This window comes from Pseudophryne corroboree, chromosome 3 (genome assembly GCF_028390025.1).
Source record: "Pseudophryne corroboree isolate aPseCor3 chromosome 3, aPseCor3.hap2, whole genome shotgun sequence".
In the NCBI taxonomy this organism is placed as follows: Eukaryota; Metazoa; Chordata; class Amphibia; order Anura; family Myobatrachidae; genus Pseudophryne; species Pseudophryne corroboree.
In genome coordinates this window covers 339,509,225-339,530,056 of record NC_086446.1, presented here as the reverse complement: position 1 = coordinate 339,530,056, position 20,832 = coordinate 339,509,225, and positions in this window count along the sequence as shown.

Genomic DNA, 20,832 nt, shown 5'->3' with positions numbered 1-20,832 from the left:
CAATTCAGCTTGCACATACTGTGGCAGGCCTGCCACAGCCAAAATCTGTCAATGCCCATTCCACAAGGAAGGTGGGCTCATCTTGGGCGGCTGCCCGAGGGGTCTCGGCTTTACAACTTTGCCGAGCAGCTACTTGGTCAGGGGCAAACACGTTTGCAAAATTCTACAAATTTGATACCCTGGCTGAGGAGGACCTGGAGTTCTCTCATTCGGTGCTGCAGAGTCATCCGCACTCTCCCGCCCGTTTGGGAGCTTTGGTATAATCCCCATGGTCCTTACGGAGTTCCCAGCATCCACTAGGACGTCAGAGAAAATAAGAATTTACTCACCGGTAATTCTATTTCTCGTAGTCCGTAGTGGATGCTGGGCGCCCATCCCAAGTGCGGTTTATCTGCAATACTTGTACATAGTTATTGTTAACTAAATCGGGTTATTGTTGAGCCATCTGTTGAGAGGCTCTATTGTTTCATACTGTTAACTGTGTTTCATATCACGAGTTGTACGGTGTGATTGGTGTGGCTGGTATGAGTCTTACCCGGGATTCAAAATCCTTCCTTATTGTGTACGCTCGTCCGGGCACAGTACCTAACTGAGGCTTGGAGGAGGGTCATAGTGGGAGGAGCCAGTGCACACCAGGTAGTCTAAGATCTTTCTAGAGTGCCCAGCCTCCTTCGGAGCCTGCTATTCCCCATGATCCTTACGGAGTTCCCAGCATCCACTACGGACTACGAGAAATAGAATTACCGGTGAGTAAATTCTTATTTTTAATTATCCCATACTTGGACGATCTCCTTATAAAGGCGAGGTCCAGGGAGCAGTTGTTGGTCGGGGTAGCACTATCTCGGGAGGTGCTACAACAGCACGGTTGGATTCTGAATATTCCAAAGTCACAGCTGGTTCCTACGACACGTCTACTGTTTCTGGGGATGGTTCTGGACACAGACCAGAAAAGGGTGTTTCTCCCGGAGGAAAAAGCCAAGGAATTGTCGTCTCTAGTCAGAGATCTCCTGAAACCAAAACAGGTCTCGGTGCATCACTGCACGCGAGTCCTGGGAAAAATGGTAGCTTCCTACGAAGCAATTCCATTCGGCAGGTTCCATGCAAGAATCTTTCAGTGGGATCTGTTGGACAAGTGGTCCGGATCCCATCTTCAGATGCATCGACTGATAACCCTGTCTCCAAGGACCAGGGTGTCTCTGCTGTGGTGGCTGCAGAGTGCTCATCTTCTAGAGGGCCGCAGATTCGGCATACAGGACTGGGTCCTGGTGACCACGGATGCCAGCCTTCGAGGCTGGGGGGCAGTCACACAGGGAAGAAACTTCCAAGGGCTATGGTCAAGCCAGGAGATTTCCCTACACATAAATATTCTGGAACTAAGGGCCATCTACAATGCCTATGTCAGGCAAGACCCCTGCTTCAAAACCAGCCGGTACTGATCCAGTCAGACAACATCACGGCGGTCACCCATGTAAACCGACAGGGCGGCACGAGAAGCAGGACGGCGATGGCAGAAGGCACAAGGATTCTCCGATGGGCGGAAAATCACGAGTTAGCACTGTCAGCAGTGTTCATTCCGGGAGTGGACAACTGGGAAGCAGACTTCCTCAGCAGGCACGACCTCCACCCGGGAGAGTGGGGACTTCATCCAGAAGTCTTTCAGCTGATTGTAAATCGCTGGGAACGGCCACAGGTGGACATGATGGCGTCCCGCCTCAACAAAAAGCTAGAAAGATATTGCGCCAGGTCGAGAGACCCTCAGGCAATAGCTGTGGACGCTCTAGTGACACCGTGGGTGTACCATTCGGTTTATGTGTTCCCTCCTCTTCCTCTCATACCCAAGGTACTGAGGATAATAAGACGAAGAGGAGTAAGAACTATACTCATTGTTCCGGATTGGCCAAGAAGAGCTTGGTACCCAGAACTTCAAGAGGTAATCTCAGAGGACCCATGGCCTCTGCCGCTCAGACAGGACCTGCTGCAGCAGGGGCCCTGTCTGTTCCAAGACTTACCGCGGCTGCGTTTGACGGCATGGCGGTTGAACGCCGGATCCTGAAGGAAAAGGGCATTCTGGAGGAAGTCATCCCTACGCTGATTAAAGCTAGGAAAGAAGTGACCGCAAACCATTATCACCGCATATGGCGAAAATATGTTGCGTGGTGTGAGGCCAGGAAGGCCCCAACGGAGGAATTTCAGCTGGGCCGTTTTCTGCACTTCCTACAGTCAGGGGTGACTATGGGCCTAAAAATGGGTTCCATTAAGGTCCAGATTTCGGCTCTATCGATTTTCTTCCAGAAAGAACTGGCTTCACTACCTGAAGTTCAGACATTTGTTAAGGGAGTGCTGCATATTCAGCCCCCTTTTGTGCCCCCAGTGGCACCTTGGGATCTCAACGTGGTGTTGAATTTCCTAAAGTCACATTGGTTTGAACCACTTAAAACCGTGGATTTAAAATATCTCACGTGGAAAGTGGTCATGCTGTTGGCCTTGGCTTCGGCCAGGCGTGTGTCCGAATTGGCGGCTTTATCATGTAAAAGCCCTTATCTGATTTTCCTTATGGATAGGGCGGAATTGAGGACTCGTCCCCAATTTCTCCCAAAGGTGATTTCAGCTTTTCATTTGAACCAGCCTATTGTGGTGCCTGCAGCTACTAGTGACTTGGAGGATTCCAAGTTGCTGGACGTAGTCCGGGCCCTAAAAATCTGTTTCCAGGACAGTTGGAGTCAGAAAGACTGACTCGCTATTTATCCTGCATGCACCCAACAAGTTGGGTGCGCCTGCTTCAAAGCAGACTATTGCTCGCTGGATCTGTAGCACGATTCAACTTGCACATTCTGCGGCTGGACTGCCGCATCCTAAATCTGTAAAAGCCCATTCCACGAGGAAGGTGGGCTCTTCTTGGGCGGCTGCCCGAGGGGTCTCGGCTTTACAACTTTGCCGAGCAGCTACTTGGTCGGGGTCAAACACATTTGCTAAATTCTACAAGTTTGATACCCTGGCTGAGGAGGACCTAGAGTTCGCTCATTTGGTGCTGCAGAGTCATCCGCACTCTCCCGCCCGTTTGGGAGCTTTGGTATAATCCCCATGGTCCTTACGGAGTTCCCAGCATCCACTTAGGACGTTAGAGAAAATAAGATTTTACTCACCGGTAAATCTATTTCTCGTAGTTCGTAGTGGATGCTGGGCGCCCGTCCCAAGTGCGGATTGTCTGCAATACTTGTATATAGTTATTGGTTAACTAAAGGGTTATTGTTGAGCCATCTGTTGAGAGGCTCAGTTATATTTCATACTGTTAACTGGGTATAGTATCACGAGTTATATGGTGTGATTGGTGTGGCTGGTATGAGTCTTACCCGGGATTCCAAATCCTTTCCTTATTGTGTCAGCTCTTTCGGGCACAGTATCCTAACTGAGGTCTGGAGGAGGGTCATAGAGGGAGGAGCCAGTGCACACAAGGTAGTCCTAAAGCTTTCTTTAGTTGTGCCCAGTCTCCTGCGGAGCCGCTATTCCCCATGGTCCTTACGGAGTTCCCAGCATCCACTACGGACTACGAGAAATAGATTTACCGGTGAGTAAAATCTTATTATTACTAGTGTCATAATTATGGAATATTTTAAAATGTTGTGATACAGAATGGGTTTCCAAACCTTTTTTAATATTATAAATATGCTCTGATATACGTATTTTTAACGGCCTTGTTGTTTTGCCAATGTATACAAGACCGCACACACATTGTAAACAATAGACTACATTTTATGAATCGCAAGTTAAAAATTGCTTAATCTTTTATTTGTTATTGTTACTTTCAAATTCAATTAATTTCCTCTGATTTACAAAAAAAAAGTCGAATTGAGATGCGGGAGCTGAGAAGGGGGACAGGCGTGGGCAGACGGGAGAGCAGCGATACAGCAGCGTTTTCCGGATGTGTCACAGCCGCTGCTCACGGCAGCGTCCACTCGGCTCCAGCAAGCGAGACCTCGCTTGCTAGAGCCGGGTGGACGCTGCTGTGACACATCCTCCGGCTGCACTGCTCTCCCCCATCTCAATTCGACTTTTTTTAAAGTCGAATTGAGATGGCCGAAAAGGAGGATAAAACCTGTCAGTATTGGCCCCGTTTTCGACAGAAGCACGGGGATCGGCAGCTATTCCGCCAATCCACGTGCTTTTCGACAAGACAAATTCCTTGACTTGTCGAATAGTTTGGGGATAGATTGAATAGGTCGGAACCTCTTCAGACCTAAAAAACTCAAACCGCCGTCTTTTGACTTCAATTAAATATACCACTATGCGACATGTGTTTCCATATAACTGTGGGAGTTTTTGAAGTGGATCCATTCAACAAAGGGTATTAGTTTGTCTGCCGTTTGCTTTGGGAAAAAAACCCATGCTTTATATCCTCTTTCTGGGTATATTAGTAAGGTAACCATATCTCCACAGGGGGTGTACTCATTGATTGGTTGTGGATATCTATCCTTCTACTTTGAATAAAGTGCATTTACCTCAACTAACCTTGAGGTAATCTCTAAAGTAATTAGAGTAATAAGAGGGGTACTAAGGAGGTGATTGGTCCCCACTCTTTTCCATTTATCTGAACACAGGTGCTGTTATTTTAAAAGATTACACTATGTTGTGTTATTATTTTTTTTACTGAGGAACATTAAGAACAGAAGGGAGCGCCCTCTCCAGGGACAACCTTTGAACTTTGCATTTAAAGAGTCGTGATATCTTTTTCTTTGGAGGCTGCGCCAGTTGTTTCTGTTTATGAGCGCTGAAATAAGTATCAATTTCCTTTGTTTGTTCTCATTGGAATTATTATGTGGACATTGACTGGGCTGCTTCAGGGAATTTATTTTTGTATGTAATCCACCCAAATGTGTGATTTGCCATACGGCAGGTATTCCAAACCACGGTCCTCAAGGCACACTAACAGTGCAGGTTTTAGTGATAGCCAGGCGTCAGTACGGGTGACCTAATTAGTAGCTCAGTAATTTTGATTTAACCATATGTGCTGCAGCCTGGATATCACTAAAACCTGCACTGTTGGTGTGCCTTGAGGACCGTGGTTGGGAATACCTGCTGTACGGTATATTGGTTTGTTATAGCTTACCTCAAGGCTATAGCACAAATCGTGATCAATCCATTTTCCATTATTCTTTTTGAGATGCTGCAGTTTTTTTGCTTATTAGCGTAAAATACAGTATGGTGTATAAAGAATGAAAATCATTAAGACAAGGGCTTACGGTCATTAGGTCAACCACTATTGGTCGACATGCCCTAGGTCGACATGAGTTTTACGTGTTTTTTATTTCCTTCATTTTTTAAACTTTTCATACTTCACAATCCACGTGGACTACAATTGGGAACGGTAACCTGTGCCGAGCGCAGCAAGGAACCTTGTCCCCAGAGCAGAGCAGGGCAAGCCATGCGAGGGGACACTGTGCACTAATTGGGGTTCCCCATCATTTTACAAAGAAAACGACACAACATTTTTAAAAAAGAAAAAAACACCTCATGTCGACCCTGTTTGTCAACCCAATGACCATGTTGACTAATAGTAGTTGACCTAATGACCCATACCCAAGACAAGGTAAAGCAAAATATCCACATATCTAGAATATTACTCTATGAAGTAAGCATCTTGGAAATGAAATACAATGTTTGAGCCAAATGATTCCTATACAAAATTGGCAACTGCTAAACTGTCTAATTTGTGTGGGTGCCAAGGATGATTATGGAAATGTCAAGTTAAAATGAATTGTGTCTGTAGAGCCTGATCCCACAACCAGAGACTGAGTAGTAATGTACTAACTTAGTGACAAGAGCAGGTGGCAGAATTTCCCCCATACAGTCATGTTACAATGAGACAAGATATACAGCTGTTACAGGAAAGTGATTCACATGTAGCTTGTCTGTCATGTAAATCCTGTAACTCCTTCCACCACTTCATCTCATCTACGAGGTGTGGCTATTAAATTACGAGGCTGATGCTATAATTTGTCTAATTATATTAAGTACTTTTTAACACTGTTCTCCTATATGCTCCCCTTCTGCATCCACACACTGCTGCATTCTTATTTTCCATTGGTCAAGGCCGAGCTGTAGCTCATCTGTCAGCTGTCTCAACAGCTCCATCATTTTTCTTCTTTACTCAGTAACTGATTTGACTTTAGGGAAAATAATTATGTCACACAGTGCTACATCTGGCAAGCGTGGGTGATGTTCTAGCACTGCAATCTGTTTCTCGGCCAAAAACTGCTTCACAGAGAGAGCTGGTGTTGTCCTGATGGGAGGATGAAACAATTTATCCACAACTCTGGCCTTTTCTGATTATTTCCCACAAAGTTACTAGAACATTTTTGTAGTAATGTTGAATCACTCTTACACCTTCTTCTGGTTCCCAGTCTGCCAAAATAACACACATGATATCAAAGAAAACAAATATTATGACTTTCTTTATTCTTGGTGATGATGGTGTTTTGCTTCTGGATCATACTGGAAGATCTATATTTCATCACAGGTAATTATCTAAAAATACAATGCAAATCCGCTTGTTACAAGATGTCTGTTCAAATTTACTTTTGATTTTCTCTATGCTCGGCAAGGAGGAGCCTTGAAACTATCTACAGGTGAAACTCAGAAAATTAGATTATGCTGCAAAAGTTCATTTATTTCAGTAATTCAATTTAAAAGGTGAAACTATATAGACTCATTACATGCAACATGAGATATTTCAAGCCTTTATTTGTTATAATTTTGATGATTGTGGCTTATGGACCCTACACACTTGTCAACCCACCGCCGAGCTACCCGGTGGCGGGGGAGTTAAGTTTCTTCACTCCAGTCACCCAGCTCCATAGCAGTTCATGCTAATATGGATGAGATTTTCCATATTGGCCTGCTGCATGCACAGTGATCGCAGTGAGCAAAAAAATTTGTGGGTCCCAGGGACCCATTACTTAAAAAAATTGGGGTCCTACACCACTGTTTCTGGGTCCCATCAAAATTTACGCACGGGAGAAGTTAGTGCAGACAGTGCTAGGGGTAGGGAACAGGATAAGTGCAGACAGCAGTTGGGATAGTGCTGAGGGGCAAGGAAGGAGCTAGAGCCAGGCAGTGCTGGGGGTAGTGAGTGGCTAAGATTAGATAACAGCTGGGGTAGTACTGGGGGTAAGGAGGATGAAAGTGTAGATAGGAGCAGTACTGGGGCAAGTAATGTTCACTCTAGATTGGGGACAGGGGATGGTGCTGAGGTGCAGGGCACCCCAGCCGAAAAAGGGATGTGGGGAGGGGATATGGTTGGGGACAGCAATCCTGAGTTCCAGGAAGATGGGCAGCGGAATCACTCACATATACAATGTCCTGGGACATCACCCATAAGTTGCACACCAGCACCGGACTAAGGGGCCCATTTATCAAACAGCATTTGTGGCTATGTCCCTGAAAAAACACATTTTCGTGGCTAGCTACAAATGTTATGTATCCCTTGAGTGCATGAAGGAGAGATCCCAGTAGGTATCTGATACCTTCCGTGATTCCTTTATTGCCGCATGACCCCTATAGATTTCTATTAGGGATGCGATGCTGTCCAATGTTTCAATATATCCTGATTGCGATAGCCCATTGAAGCCTATGTGCTACACATTGCAGGGTGTAGTTCCAGCTGGTTTCCTCAGGAACTGTCTGCCGGAAATGGCTCCTGTGCATGGCTTACCACGCACGTGCAGAGGCCCAGACACCCTGCTCAGCCCATAGCAGGGACGGGTTTGAAAGGATGCCGTTACATTGCCAGCAGTCAGGATACCGACACCTCAATCCCGACTGCTAAAAATAGACAGAATGCCAGCTAACAGGGACTATTCCTACTCATGGGTGTCCATAACACCCATACAGTGGGAATAGAACCTGTGGCAAGCACTTTGTTGTGCTTGCCATTCTGGCATCTGGGATTCTGGCTGCCGGTCGTCTACACCAGACACATAGTATACATGGGTATTGCTGACTGGCACTGGGGATCCTGGCGGTCAGCATACGGACTACGGTATCCAGACAGCGGAATGCCCGGAGAGGGAAGGGGGGGGGGGGGGGGGGGGGGGCTTGCCACAGGATTTATTCTTACTTTATGGGTGTCGTGGACCCCAGCGGTCGGGATTTCAGCGTCTATATCCCGACCACTGGCAATGTAAACAAATATATTGTACTCCCACTAAAAATACCCCAGTACAGTGCTGTATAATAGACACTAAAATATATATATAATATGGAGTTGTGTGTGTATTCCAGCATTGTGCTGTATGTCAGATAACAGGATTTTAATTATCCACCAGTAAATCCTTTTCTCGTAGTCCATAGAGCAGGCATTCCCAACCGCTGTCCTCAAGGCACACCAACAGTGCAGGTTTTAGTGATATCCAGGCTTGAACACAGGTGACTTAATTAGTACCTCAGTTATTTTGATTTAACCATCTGTGCTGAAGCCTGGATATAACTAAAACCTGCACTGTTGGTGTGCCTTGAGGACCGTGGTTGGGAATGCCTGCCATAGAGGATGCTGGGGTCCACATTAGTATCATAGGGTATAGACTGGTCCAACAGGAGCCATTGGCACTTTGAGAGTTTAATAGTGTGGGTTGGCTCCTCCCTCTATGCCCCTCCTACCAGACTAAGTCTAGAAACTGTGGCCGAGGAGATGGACATCTTCGAGAAGGATATAACATAGTGGCGAGATTCATACCAGCTCACACATACAAGGCACATCAAGCTTACTAGCTTGAAAAACTCAGCAACTGTTGAAACATTACTTAGGAAGTAACAATGCTGTGCATAACCAGACAAAGTTGTACTGAACCAGATAACGGTTGCAGGAAAACGAAGCGCTGGGCAGGCGCCCAGCATCCTCTACGGACTACAAGAAAAGGATTTACTGGTATGTAACCAAAATCCTATTTTCTCTTATGTCCTAGAGGATGCTGGGGTCCACATTAGTACCATGGGGATGTACCAAAGCTCCCAGAACGGGAGGGAGAGCGCGGAGGCTCCTGCAGAACTGACTTGACTGAACTTCAGATCAGAGGCCAAAGTATCGAACTTGTATAACTTTGCAAACGTGTTCGACCCAGGCCAAGTTGCAGCTCGGCAAAGTTATAAATGACGAGACACGCCGGGCAGCCACCCAGGAAGACCCCACCTAACCAGTAGAGTGGGCCTTGACAGACGTAGGACACGGCAATCCTGCCGTAGAATATGCATGCTGGATAGTGAACCTGATCCAGCGAGAGATTGTCGGCTTAGAAGCAGGACAACGAATTTTCTTGGGATCATACAGGACAGAGTCCGACTTCCTGTGACGCACAGTCCTCTTCACGTATATTCTCAGAGCCCTTACAACATCCAAGGACTTTGATGAAATTGAGCAGTCAGTAGCCACTGGCCCCACAATAGGTTGGTTGATATGAAATGCCGACACAACCTTCGGAAGAAACTGCTGACGTGTCCGGAGCTCAGCTCTATCTTCGTGGAAGATCAAGTAAGGGCTTCTACAGGATAAAGCCCCCAATTCAGACACGTGTCTAGCAGAAGCTACAATGGCAGTGCTTAGATGTTACCCTTTTTCTAGCCTGTATGAGGGTAGGAATGACTTTCGGAATGCCCTTCCGAGCAAGTATCAGGCGCTCAACTTCCATGCCGTCAAATGTAGCCGCGGTAAGTCTTGATAGGCAAACGGCCCCTGCTGCCTTCCGAAGAGGAAGAGGCCTCAGATTTTCCTGCAAGAGATTCAGAAGGTCCACGTACCAAGCCTGCCTTGGTCAGCCCGGAGCAATGAGGATCGCTTGAACTCTTGTTCTCCTTAGGAGTTTTAGAACTCTTGGAATGAGTGGAAGTGGTGAAAACACGTACACAGACTGGAACACCCACGGAGACACCAGGGCGTCCACTGCCACTGCTTGTGGGTCCTTCGACCTGGAACAATAGCGTTGAAGCTTCATGTTGAGAAGAGAGGCCATTATATCTATTTGGGGTAACCCCCCCAAAAGGTCTGTTCTTTCCTTGAACACCTCCAGATGTAGATCCCACTCTCCTGGATGGAGATTGTGTCTGCTGAGGAAGTCTGCTTCCCAGTTGCCCACTCCCGGAATGGAGATTGCCGAGAGCGCCAACGCGCGTCTTTCTGCCCAGAGGATTTTTGTCACCTCTGACATTGCAGCTCTGCTCTTTATTCGGCCCTGTCGGTTTATGTAAGCCACCATTGTTACATTGTCCGATTGTACTTGAATTGCCCGATCTCTTAGAAGATGGGCCACCTGAAGACTGTTGTAGACGGCTCTTATTTCCAGGAGGTTGATCAGCAGGCCGTCTTCCAGACTTGACCACCTTCCTTGGAAGGTTTCGCCTTGAGTGACTGTGCCCCGGCCCCGAAAGCTCGCATCCATGGTTAAAAGGACCCAGTCCTGAATCCTGAACCTGTGGCCCTCCAGAAGGTGAGGCAATTGGAGCCACCAGAGGAGAGAAATCCTGGCCTTTGGCGACAGTAGAATTCTCTGGTGCATGTGGAGATGCGGTCCTGACCACTTATCCAGGAGATCCAGTTGGAAGGCCCGAGCATAGAACCTCCCGTACTGGAGAGCCTCGTAAGAGGCCACCATCTTTCCCAAAAGGCGAATGCATTGATGAACAGACACCCGGGCTGGCTTCAGGACATCCCGGACCATTGTTTGTATCACCAACGCCTTTTCCTGCGGAAGAAACACCCTCTGCACTTCTGTGTCGAGGATCATCCCCAGAAAAGACAACCTCCTGGGTTGGTTCGGTTCAGAATCCAACCGTGAAGTCTGAGTAGGTGGGTTGTGAGAACAATGGACTGCAACAGCTTCTCCTTGGACGATGCCTTTATCAGCAGATCGTCCAGATATGGAATGATGTTTACCCCTTGTTTGCGGAGGAGAACCATCATCTCTGCCATCACCTTGGTGAACAACCTCGGTGCTGTTGAGAGGCCGAATGGCAGGACCTGGAACTGGAAATGACAGTCCAGTAATGCGAAACGGAGATAAGCCTGATGCGGCAGCCAAATCGGAATGTGGAGGTACGCATCCTTGATATCCAGGGATACCAGGAATTCCCCTCTTCCAAACCCGATATCACCGCCCGGAGAGACTCCATTTTGAACTTGAACTCCTTTAGAAAGGGGTTCAGTGATTTTAGGTTCAGAAATCAGGATATTTTTACTTACCGATAAATCCCTTTCTCCGATTCCACAGGGGCCACTGGAGTGCAGATACAATGGGGATATAGTAGGCAGTAACTGGGAGCTGGCACTTTAAATTTATAACCATGTGACTAGCTCCTCCCCTACTATGTCCCCCCTCCAAGCCAGTCTAGTTAAAACTGTGCCCGAGGAGAGCTGGAAAAGACCAATGTCAAAGTAGAGGAGGTTCGCCAAGTCAACTAAAACAGGATAACACCAAGGAAACCTGGAAACATAGTGAGAGGGTAATAGGAACAAAACGCGCAGTCACACAGTAACATGCAACCCGATAATTGTAGGAGGAAACAGCGCAGGGTGGGCGTCCAGTGGCCTGTGGTATCGGAGAAAGGGATTTATCGGTAAGTACCAAAATCCTGATTTCTCCTTCATCCACTAGGGGCCACTGGAGTGCAGATACAATGCGGACGTCCCAGAGCTCCCAAGACGGGAGGGAAAGCGCTGAGAGTCCTGCAAAACCACTCGGCCAACCTGTGACACAGAGGCCGCAAAAAAAAGTCAAATCCGTAAAACGTGATCAACGTATGATGACCCGACTAAGCGGCATCGCAACATAAAGCATTCATGGAATCCCCGTGGGCGGCCACCCCCGAAGGTCCCCCAGAGCGCGTGGAGTGCGCCGAAATGGAAAACAGAGGCTCTTGAGCAACCGCCAACTAAGACTGATGGTCAGATGTACCCAACGGCCCAACTTATGCTGGGACCCGGCCAATTTGGATAGGAGCATCGTACAGAACAAAGAAGAAAACAATTTGTTGAATAGCCGAAGACCTCCGTAGAGAGTCGGCGAGCCCCGACAACATTCAAAGAGGGCCGAAAACACAAATGTCAGATTTATATGAAAAACGGACATCACCCATGGAAGAAACGACCGCTGAGTATGAAGCTCAGCCGTAACCCTCTTCAAAAGGGGGGTTGCCAATAGAGTACTCCCTGAAAGAGAGCCCGAACTTACGGCCGCCAGGCTAATTTCCTGTGGAAGAAAACCGAAAGAGCAGAGACCTGAAATTTAGGTCAACCTAGTCGAAGCGCAGCCGAGCAAACCACCCGGAGAAACCAAAGAAGACGGCAAAATGAAAAACTAAAAGGGGAAAACCCTTGTCATCCACACTAGGCCACATACAATTTCTAAAAGTGGCAAAAGCGAGAAGAGGTAACAGACTACCGAAATCGGGCCCCAGTAGGTATAACCGATCTAGGGAACTCCTTACTTCTGAGGTCTCGTGAACAGCCACGCCGTTAAACGAAACCTGTGGAAGACTGAACAAAAAAGGACCCTGTTGAAGTAGACATTCCCACAGAGGTAGGGGCCAAGGCTCCTCTACTGACAACAGGTGCAGGGTGGATCTTCAAGTCATGCGCGGCCAAACCGAAGTCACCGGGAGAACTAGCGCGCATTCTCTCTTCATGTGTTACAGAAAGTGAGGTAGAAATAGAGAAGGAGGAAAGATAGACTAACCAGAAACTCCAAGGAGCCGTGAGGGCATCCTCGGCTACTGCCGCCGGAGCTTACGTCCAAGAGTAGTAAAGGGTTGAAGAGTCAGTCGGAATGCCATGAGGTCGATCCGAAATCTCCGCCAACAGCGGACCAGCTGACAAAACTCCGGGGAATGTCCCCTCACACGGTGTCTGACCTGGCGGCTTGACCTGGAATGAAGATTGTTGTCCTCTGCTCAGAGGAGAATGTAGGCGACCACTCTCAGCTCCGCAACTTGACTGAAGAAAGAAAGGAACTGGTCCCGAGGAAGGAAAAAAATACAAAAATCCTCTGACGGAACGAGTTGAGAACCGTCTACAAGGAGCAGAAATGGGACCCGTGTCGAATCAGAAGATCCTGGATCCTCCGGATATTCAGAAGCAACCTAATCTGCAGAGTGGGTTTCCAGCAGTAGATTGTCCAGTTAGGGAACAAACGTCACTCCTTGCCTTTGAAAAAGAGCCATCCTGTGATCTTCATGAACACGGTGGGAGCGGAAGAGAGACCGAATGGAAAGGACCGACAGTGGAAACGAGTATCCTGTACTACGAATCGGAGAAAAGCCCGATGAGGAAACCCAAAGGAAATCAGTAAACAGGCATCCCTGAAGACAAAGGACGCGTAAAACCCCCCTTTTTTCTTCAAACTAGCAATCACAGACTGAAAGGATTCTAAGGCCAGAATAGGCCTGGCCGAGCCATCTGGCTTCGGCACGGGAAAAGAAAACAAAGGCCTGAGAAATGCCCAGAATCAAATGATGTGTGAAAACAGGGATCAGCACCCTTGCGGTTAGAAGCATCTGGAGAGCCGCCTGCAGTATGACTTTCTTGTCCTCGTAAACCGGCCGACCCATGGTGAGGGACCCCCGAGATGGTTGGACTCCAAAATAGAGTCTGTAACCGCCCAAGCATACCCAGGCCTCCCAGAAAGACCACCGACATGCGTCCACCCTGGGACCTCCCAGATGGTAGGTAGGTCTGACCTGCGGTGTGTGTGTTGGAGGACCTACAATCAGACTGGTCCAAGGATGTTGTACCTCTGCTTCAGCCTTTTACCTTGAGATCCCTGGTGACAGAGATACCGCCCCTGTCATGGACTCGAAACCTGGAAAGCGCACGGAAAGATCTAAAGGAAAGACCGGTAAAGGTCCGTCTTGGAGCTGGGGCAGCAGTAGGGGAAAGAAAAGTGGACTTACCCCCAATGGCCTGAGAAAATCAGGCAGGAAGTTCCTTCCCGTGAACCTGCTGCCCATTAGGATTCCATATCCGCCTGTCACTGTCGCAGCCCCAAAGGTCGTCGGGTTAAGACAGCCCAAGTGGAAATTCAGGCTCCGAGTATACAGATGTCCCTGGAGACCTCAAAAGAATATAAGGCTGAATTGTGACACTGATCTGCCCAAAGAATCAGTTAATAGTGATGCAAACCCTCCTGTAACCTAGAGGACAATTGTAACACAACCTACCTGCTCCGGACAAGGTAGAACCCCTGCTGCCGTATCTCTCTCTCAGACGGCTCTCTCAGCAAGGTTGCTCCAAGAAAATGGCAGCTTGTTGGACCGGCGATACATTGCAGGGAATACCCTTGGAGAGGTCTGATCTCGTTTCCTCCTGTCTGCGGGGAAAGGATAGGAAAACAAACATTGTTTGTTTGATACCTGAAATTGTGCATTCGGATGTCTCCAGGACGCCTACCGGAGCATGTCCAGCTCCTCCGAAACTGGACAAGTCGCTGTCATGTCTCACTGGCGCTGGACCCCGAGGGACGTGAAGTGTCTAGTTCCGACTCCTTTACCTGCAGCACCAGACGAACTGCTGTACAATGCGCCTCGATATCCTGAGACCCTGGTTCAGACTCCACCGAAAACAGACATCATCAGTGTCCTGGACATCTGTCGCCCCACGAGAGGCCTCTCATCCGCAGAGTCGCGTAATATGGAGGTTAACAAGCTCCTTTCAGAAACCTGGAGAGGAGAAATGACGTACAAGGTCTCTGGTTATCAGTGACATTACCTGCATAAGCCGAGCTGTTCAAACAGGAGCGTCCTGCATCTGCGTGGAGGGCTAAGCAGATGGCTGCACTGCACAATCCACACCTAACAGGGATTTCTCTGAGGTGATACCAACGAAAAAAGAAAGGTCTGTTAAGGAAGCGTAGCCCTATGTAATGTCTGCACTATAACGTGCAGTGACAGACACATTTCAAATCAACTTTCTGAAGCAGCAGAGACTTGAACCGGTAGCGCTGCGTTGCGATTCTGGAGTCTTAGTCACTAGGCTATAGGAGCTCCCCTTAAAGTTGGTTTCCAAACCCGGGTCTCCGTGATCCGATGTCCCCGCTACTAGCGCACTGAGCCACAGCGGCTATTTGTCTGATGCCACCCACATTCCCAACAGAATTATTACCAAGTGAAACAAAGGAATAATAAAGGGAAGATAACACCCGCCCTGTATGTAGTGTACTGCTAAAATAGGAAGATGCAATACATGTTTCTCGGAGGTTCCGCTGGTTTCCCAAAATGGTGGCCAGCCTGCGAGAAAAGCCGGGAGAAAATGTTATGTGGCAAGGCAGAGCTATGTGTTATTATAAAACATTGCGGAGGTGTTTAGACTATCCACTATATATGGAATTGTAACATTATATATATATATATATATATATATATATATATATAGTGATGAACCAGGGTTTCTATGCTTAATATGCACTGCTATTCATACTGGAAGCATTAATGAGCTGAGCCAGAGCTCCTGATATAGAGCAGGCTCCTAATCTATAGCCACTATGCCTTGGCTATAATGACAGCATTTGGGAAACCACGGACTCATGGGATTTGAACCAAGGAACCCACCACCACGGCCAGTACAGAAAGCAGCTACAAGCCCACTACACTACATAGGCTGTGTTGCCTCTGGGCTATGAGACTGCCCTGCATAGCAATGTGAGCTGGGGAGCGGGGAGCCCGCTGAGCAAAGCGGGATTAAGCTCCTCCCCCTCCCTCGATTTCAAAGTTTAAATGTAACGGTGAGCTCCCAGTCTCTCCCTCCAGCAATGTGTGCAATGGCTGGAGAGCGGGAAGCGCTGAGCCCGCTGTTCAGAGCGGTAGCCTGCAGATTAAACAGAGCTGTGAGCGCCCCCGTATCCCCTCCGGCAACGCGTGCAGCGGCCGGGGAGCGCTCGCTGTACAAAGCGGGAGTTAGCTCCGCCCCTCTCGTTTCAGCGCCTATTTTAGAATAACCTGCTTAAGTTTAAACGAAGCGGGGAGCGCCCTGTATCCCCCGCCAGCAATCTACGCCGCAGCCGGGGAGCGCTGAGTCCGCTGCACAGAGCAGGCGCTGTGCAGAGAGGGCTGAAGCTCCGCCCCCCCCACTCAATAGCGCCAAGTTTAAAGTAGCAAAGGCGCCTCTGGTTTCAACCACCAGACAGTGACTGGGAATAAATGTGCTATTACTCATTGCACAATAAATGCCAGTAATCATATATGGTACACTGAAAAACATGGTTTTAGCAATAGTAAAATTATATATCAGTGTGGAGGGGGAGAGTCTGTACTCACCACTGTCCTGTACTCCTGCTGCTTCTATGGAAGTGGAGTGGCCCCGACACGCGCCGCACGCAGCGGTGTCCGCCAGGATCTCGACGGAGTGGCCCCGACACGCGCTGCACGCAGCGGTGTCCGGCCCCTCATACTCACCGCTGCCTTGCTGCCAGGATCTACTGCCGACGGAGCGGCCCCGACACGCACCGCACGCAGCGGTGTCCGGCCAGTCTCCAGAGAGCTAGTTTCTCCTTCAGCCAGGGCCCATCCCGAGCCGCACGCAGCTGCGATGGGACCCCGCTGGCAGCTCCCGCGGTGCAGACTGGCAGTGGCAGAGCTGCCAGTCTGTGAATGTAAGAAAGAAAAAATAATAAGAAGAAATAAAAAATCTTCAGAGAAGAGCCAAGTGACCAGCTCACTTGGGCACTAAAATAAGACTGGCTTGGAGGGGGGACATAGTAGGGGAGGAGCTAGTCACATGGTTATAAATTTAAAGTGCCAGCTCCCAGTTACTGCCTACTATATCCCCATTGTATCTGCACTCCAGTGGCCCCTAGTGGATGAAGGAGAAAGGGGCCTTATCGAACCATCCGGTTTCGGTACCACGAAAAGGTTCGAATAGTAACCTGTGGTTTGCAAATGAGGAGGAACTGGCACAATGACCTGTGCCTCCACCAACTTCTGGACAGCCTCTTGTAGGACAGTTCTGTCTGCCAGTAGAACTGGCAAGCCTGATTTGAGAAATCGGTGAGGAGGGAGATTCTGAAATTCCAGCCTGTATCCCTGGGACACAATATCTATCACCCAGGGATCCAGGATGGACGATACCCAGATGTGACTGAACTGTCAGTCTCTCTCCCCCACTGGCCCCACCTCCAGGCCACGTGGTCCACCGTCATGCGGAGGACTTTGGCTTGCCTGAAACAGGCTTTTGTTCTTGGGAACTTGCAGCAGCAGGTTTCTTGGATTTAACTCGACCTCCCCTAAAGAAGGTATTGAACGGTTTGGCCTTTCTAGGCTTGTTAGGCCGAAAGGACTGTGATGCTGATGAAGAGAAGGATTTCTTCGGAGCAGGTGCAGCTGAGGGAAGAAACAGAGACTTACCCGCTGTAGCTGTGAATATCCACGCATCCAAAAATACCCCAAAGAGAACCTGACCTGAGTAGGGTAGGAACTCCACACTTTTCCTGGATTCCGCGTCGGCCGACCACTGGCGCAGCCACAGTCCCCGACAATCTGTAACAGACATGGAAGAGATTCCTGCAGCCATGGAACCCAGGTCTTTCATGGATTCTACCCAGAAACCTGCTGAATCGTGAATGTCACGCAAAAACAATTCAACATCACCCTTATCCATCGTATCCAAATCCTCAAGTAAGGTGCCTGACCACTTTACTATAGCTTTTGCAATCCATGCACTAGCAATAGTAGGACGTAATATGGCCCCCGAAGCGGTGTACATTGATTTAAGTGTGTTATCAATTTTACGATCAGCTGGCTCCTTTAAGGCGGTAGATCCCGGAACAGGTAAAAACCACCTTTTTTGAGAGTCTGGACACAGATGTGTCAACAATTGGCTGGTTTTCCCATTTATTTCTATCCTCAGTGAAAGGGAACGCCACCTAGACCCTTTTAGGGATCTGTATTTTTTACTCAGGGTTTTCCCATGCTGTCTCAAATATAGCATTTAATTCCTTTGACGCAGGGAAGGTTAGCGAGGCTTTCTTATTTTCAGTGAAAAAAGCCTCCTTAACCTGCTCAGATGTGGTATCATTAATATTCAACACATCCCTGATAGCCTCTATCATCAATTGTAGCCCCTTTGCAGACTCCCGCAACACATCCCTATGAGTATGTGGTGTCAGAATCACTATCCGTGTCATCTTGCATGACATGAACAAGCGCACGTTTGTGGGGGTATATAGCAGAGCGTTCTGAGTTACCAGAATCGGGCCATAGTGTTCTGTAATACCTGGGTTGCAGATTCATTACTTGCAACCCTGTCTAAAATCTGAGAAATCCAAGATTTGATAGAGGAAAACCACTCAGGTTCCCTTGCTGGAATCTGTGCTAAACCAGTGCTATCCTGATTACATGGAATGGGATCATCATGGGAGGACATATCCTCCGCAGCATATGAAACAGTGTCCCTGGACATAGCTAAAGGAGACCACCAAACACTCCACACACACACAGGGGAGGGCAGACAGAGTTTCCCCCCAAAGAATGGCAAGAGAGACACAGAGATTGGAACCAACCCACACACAGCGCTTCTAACCAAAGGGAGACCTCTGGTCAGCGCTGACTGTGCACCTTAATAGGATACAGTCGTAAACCCCCCCCCCCCCCCCCCCCCACACACACTTCTACAACCCCCTGGTACCGTTTACAGATAGCTGGAGTTGCTGTGGAGGGACCGGTTTCTCCTGCTCAGCGCCGTGTAGGCAGGAAAATGGCGCTGAATGCTGCTGGGTCCGCTCTGAGGAGAAACTCCGCCCCCAAAATGGCACTGTCTTCCCGCTCTTCCACTGATTATACTGGCCTGAGGATTGAGTGCTGGCTGAGATCAGAGGACCCCGACAGGCTTTGGGACCAGTGTAGGGTGTAGCGCTTGCTCAGGGCACCCCTCACAGCGCTGCACCATGTACCACTAAGCCTCCCAAGCGCTTCTACCCTGCTTCCGCCTTCTTCACACTGACCGCCCGCCCCCCCCCCCCCCTCTGCTTGGGGGGTCAGTGTCTCACTCGCTACTGATTCTTCAGATCTGTAAAGGGGTGGTGGCATGCTGCTGGGGCAAGCGATACCCTGCGGCGGGGAGCGATCGTACCCCTCAGGAGCTTAGTGTCCTGTCAGCGGAGTAAGTGGCTCTGACCCCGCAGGGCGGACACTACTCCCCCACCTTAGTCCCACGACGCAGGGAGGCTGTTGCCAGCAACCTCCCTGTAAAATAATAAACGCTAAATAAAACTTTTCTAGGGAAACTCTGGAGAGCTCCCCTAGCTGTGACCGGCTCCTCCGGGCACATTTTCTTAACCGAGTCTGGTAGGAGGGGCATAGAGGGAGGAGCCAGCCCACACTCTCAAACTCTTAAAGTGTCAATGGCTCCTGGTGGACCCATCTATACCCCATGGTACTAATGTGGGCCCCAGCATCCTCTAGGACGTAAGAGAAAAAGGATTTTAAATACAGAAATGTCTGCCCTCTGAAAAGTATAATCATGCATATGTACGTGGTTTGGGCCCCTCTTGCATAAATTACTGCCTCAATGCGGCGTGGCATGGATTCTATCAGCCCGTGGCACTGCTGAGCTGTTATGGAAGACCAGAATGCCTCAATAGCGGCCTTCAGCTCTTCTGCATTGTTTGGTCTCATGTCTCATCTTTCTCTTGGCAATGCACCATAGGTTCTCTCTTTTCTTTAGCCCAGGTAAGACACTTCTGACGTTGTTTGTTGTTCAGGAGCGGCTTGACAAGAGGAATACAACATTTGAAGCCCATGTCCAGGATCCGTCTGTGTGTGGTGGCTCTTGATGCACCAACTCCAGCCTCAGTCCACTCCTTTTGAAGCTCCCCCACACTTTTGAATGGCCTTTTCCCAACAAGAAAAAAAGAACTAGTCTGTTGCACAGTGGTCCAAAGTACTCTTTTCTGATGAGAGCAAATTTTGCATCTCATTTGGAAACCAAGTTCCCAGAGTATGGAGGAAGAATGGGGGCACACAATCCAAGATGCTTGAAGTCCAGTGTGAAGTTTCCACAGTTTGTGTTGATTTGGGGAGCCATGTAATCTGCTGGTGTTGGTCCACTGTTCTCTATTAAGTCCACAGTCAACGCAGCCGTCTACCAAGACATTTTAGAGAACTTCATGCTTCCTTCAGCAAACAAGCTTTATGAAGATGCTGACTTCATTTTCCAGCAGGACTTGGCACTTGCCCACACTGCCAAAAGTACCAAATCCTGGTTGAATGACCGTGGAATTACTGTGCTGGATTGGCCAGCAAACTCGCCTGACCTGAACCCCACAGAGAATCTATGGGGCATTGAAGAGAGAGATATGAGAAACATGAGACCGAGCAATGCAGAAGAGCTGAAGGCCGCTATTGAAACATTCTGGTCTTCCTTCACACCTCAGCAGTGCCACAGGTTGATAGAATCCATGCCACACCGCATTGAGGCAGTCATTCATGCAAAATGGGCCCAAACCAAGTACGGAGTACATATGCTTGATTATACTTTTCAGATGGCCGACATTTCTGTATTTAAAATCCTTTTTTATTGATTTTATGTAATATCTGAGATTTGGTATTTTAAGCTGTAAACCACAATCATCAACATTCTAACAAACAAAGGCTTGAAATATCTCACTTTGCATGTAATGAGTCTATATAATATATTAGTTTCACCTTTTAAGTTGAATTACTGAAATAAATGAACTTTTGCACAATATTAAAATTTTCTGAGTTTCACCTGTAAAGGTGCATACACTTTCCAATAAAATGAACGACGTCGCTCATGTTCTTCCTTCATGAGCAAGGACGTTCACTTTCTCGGCAAGTGTGTATACC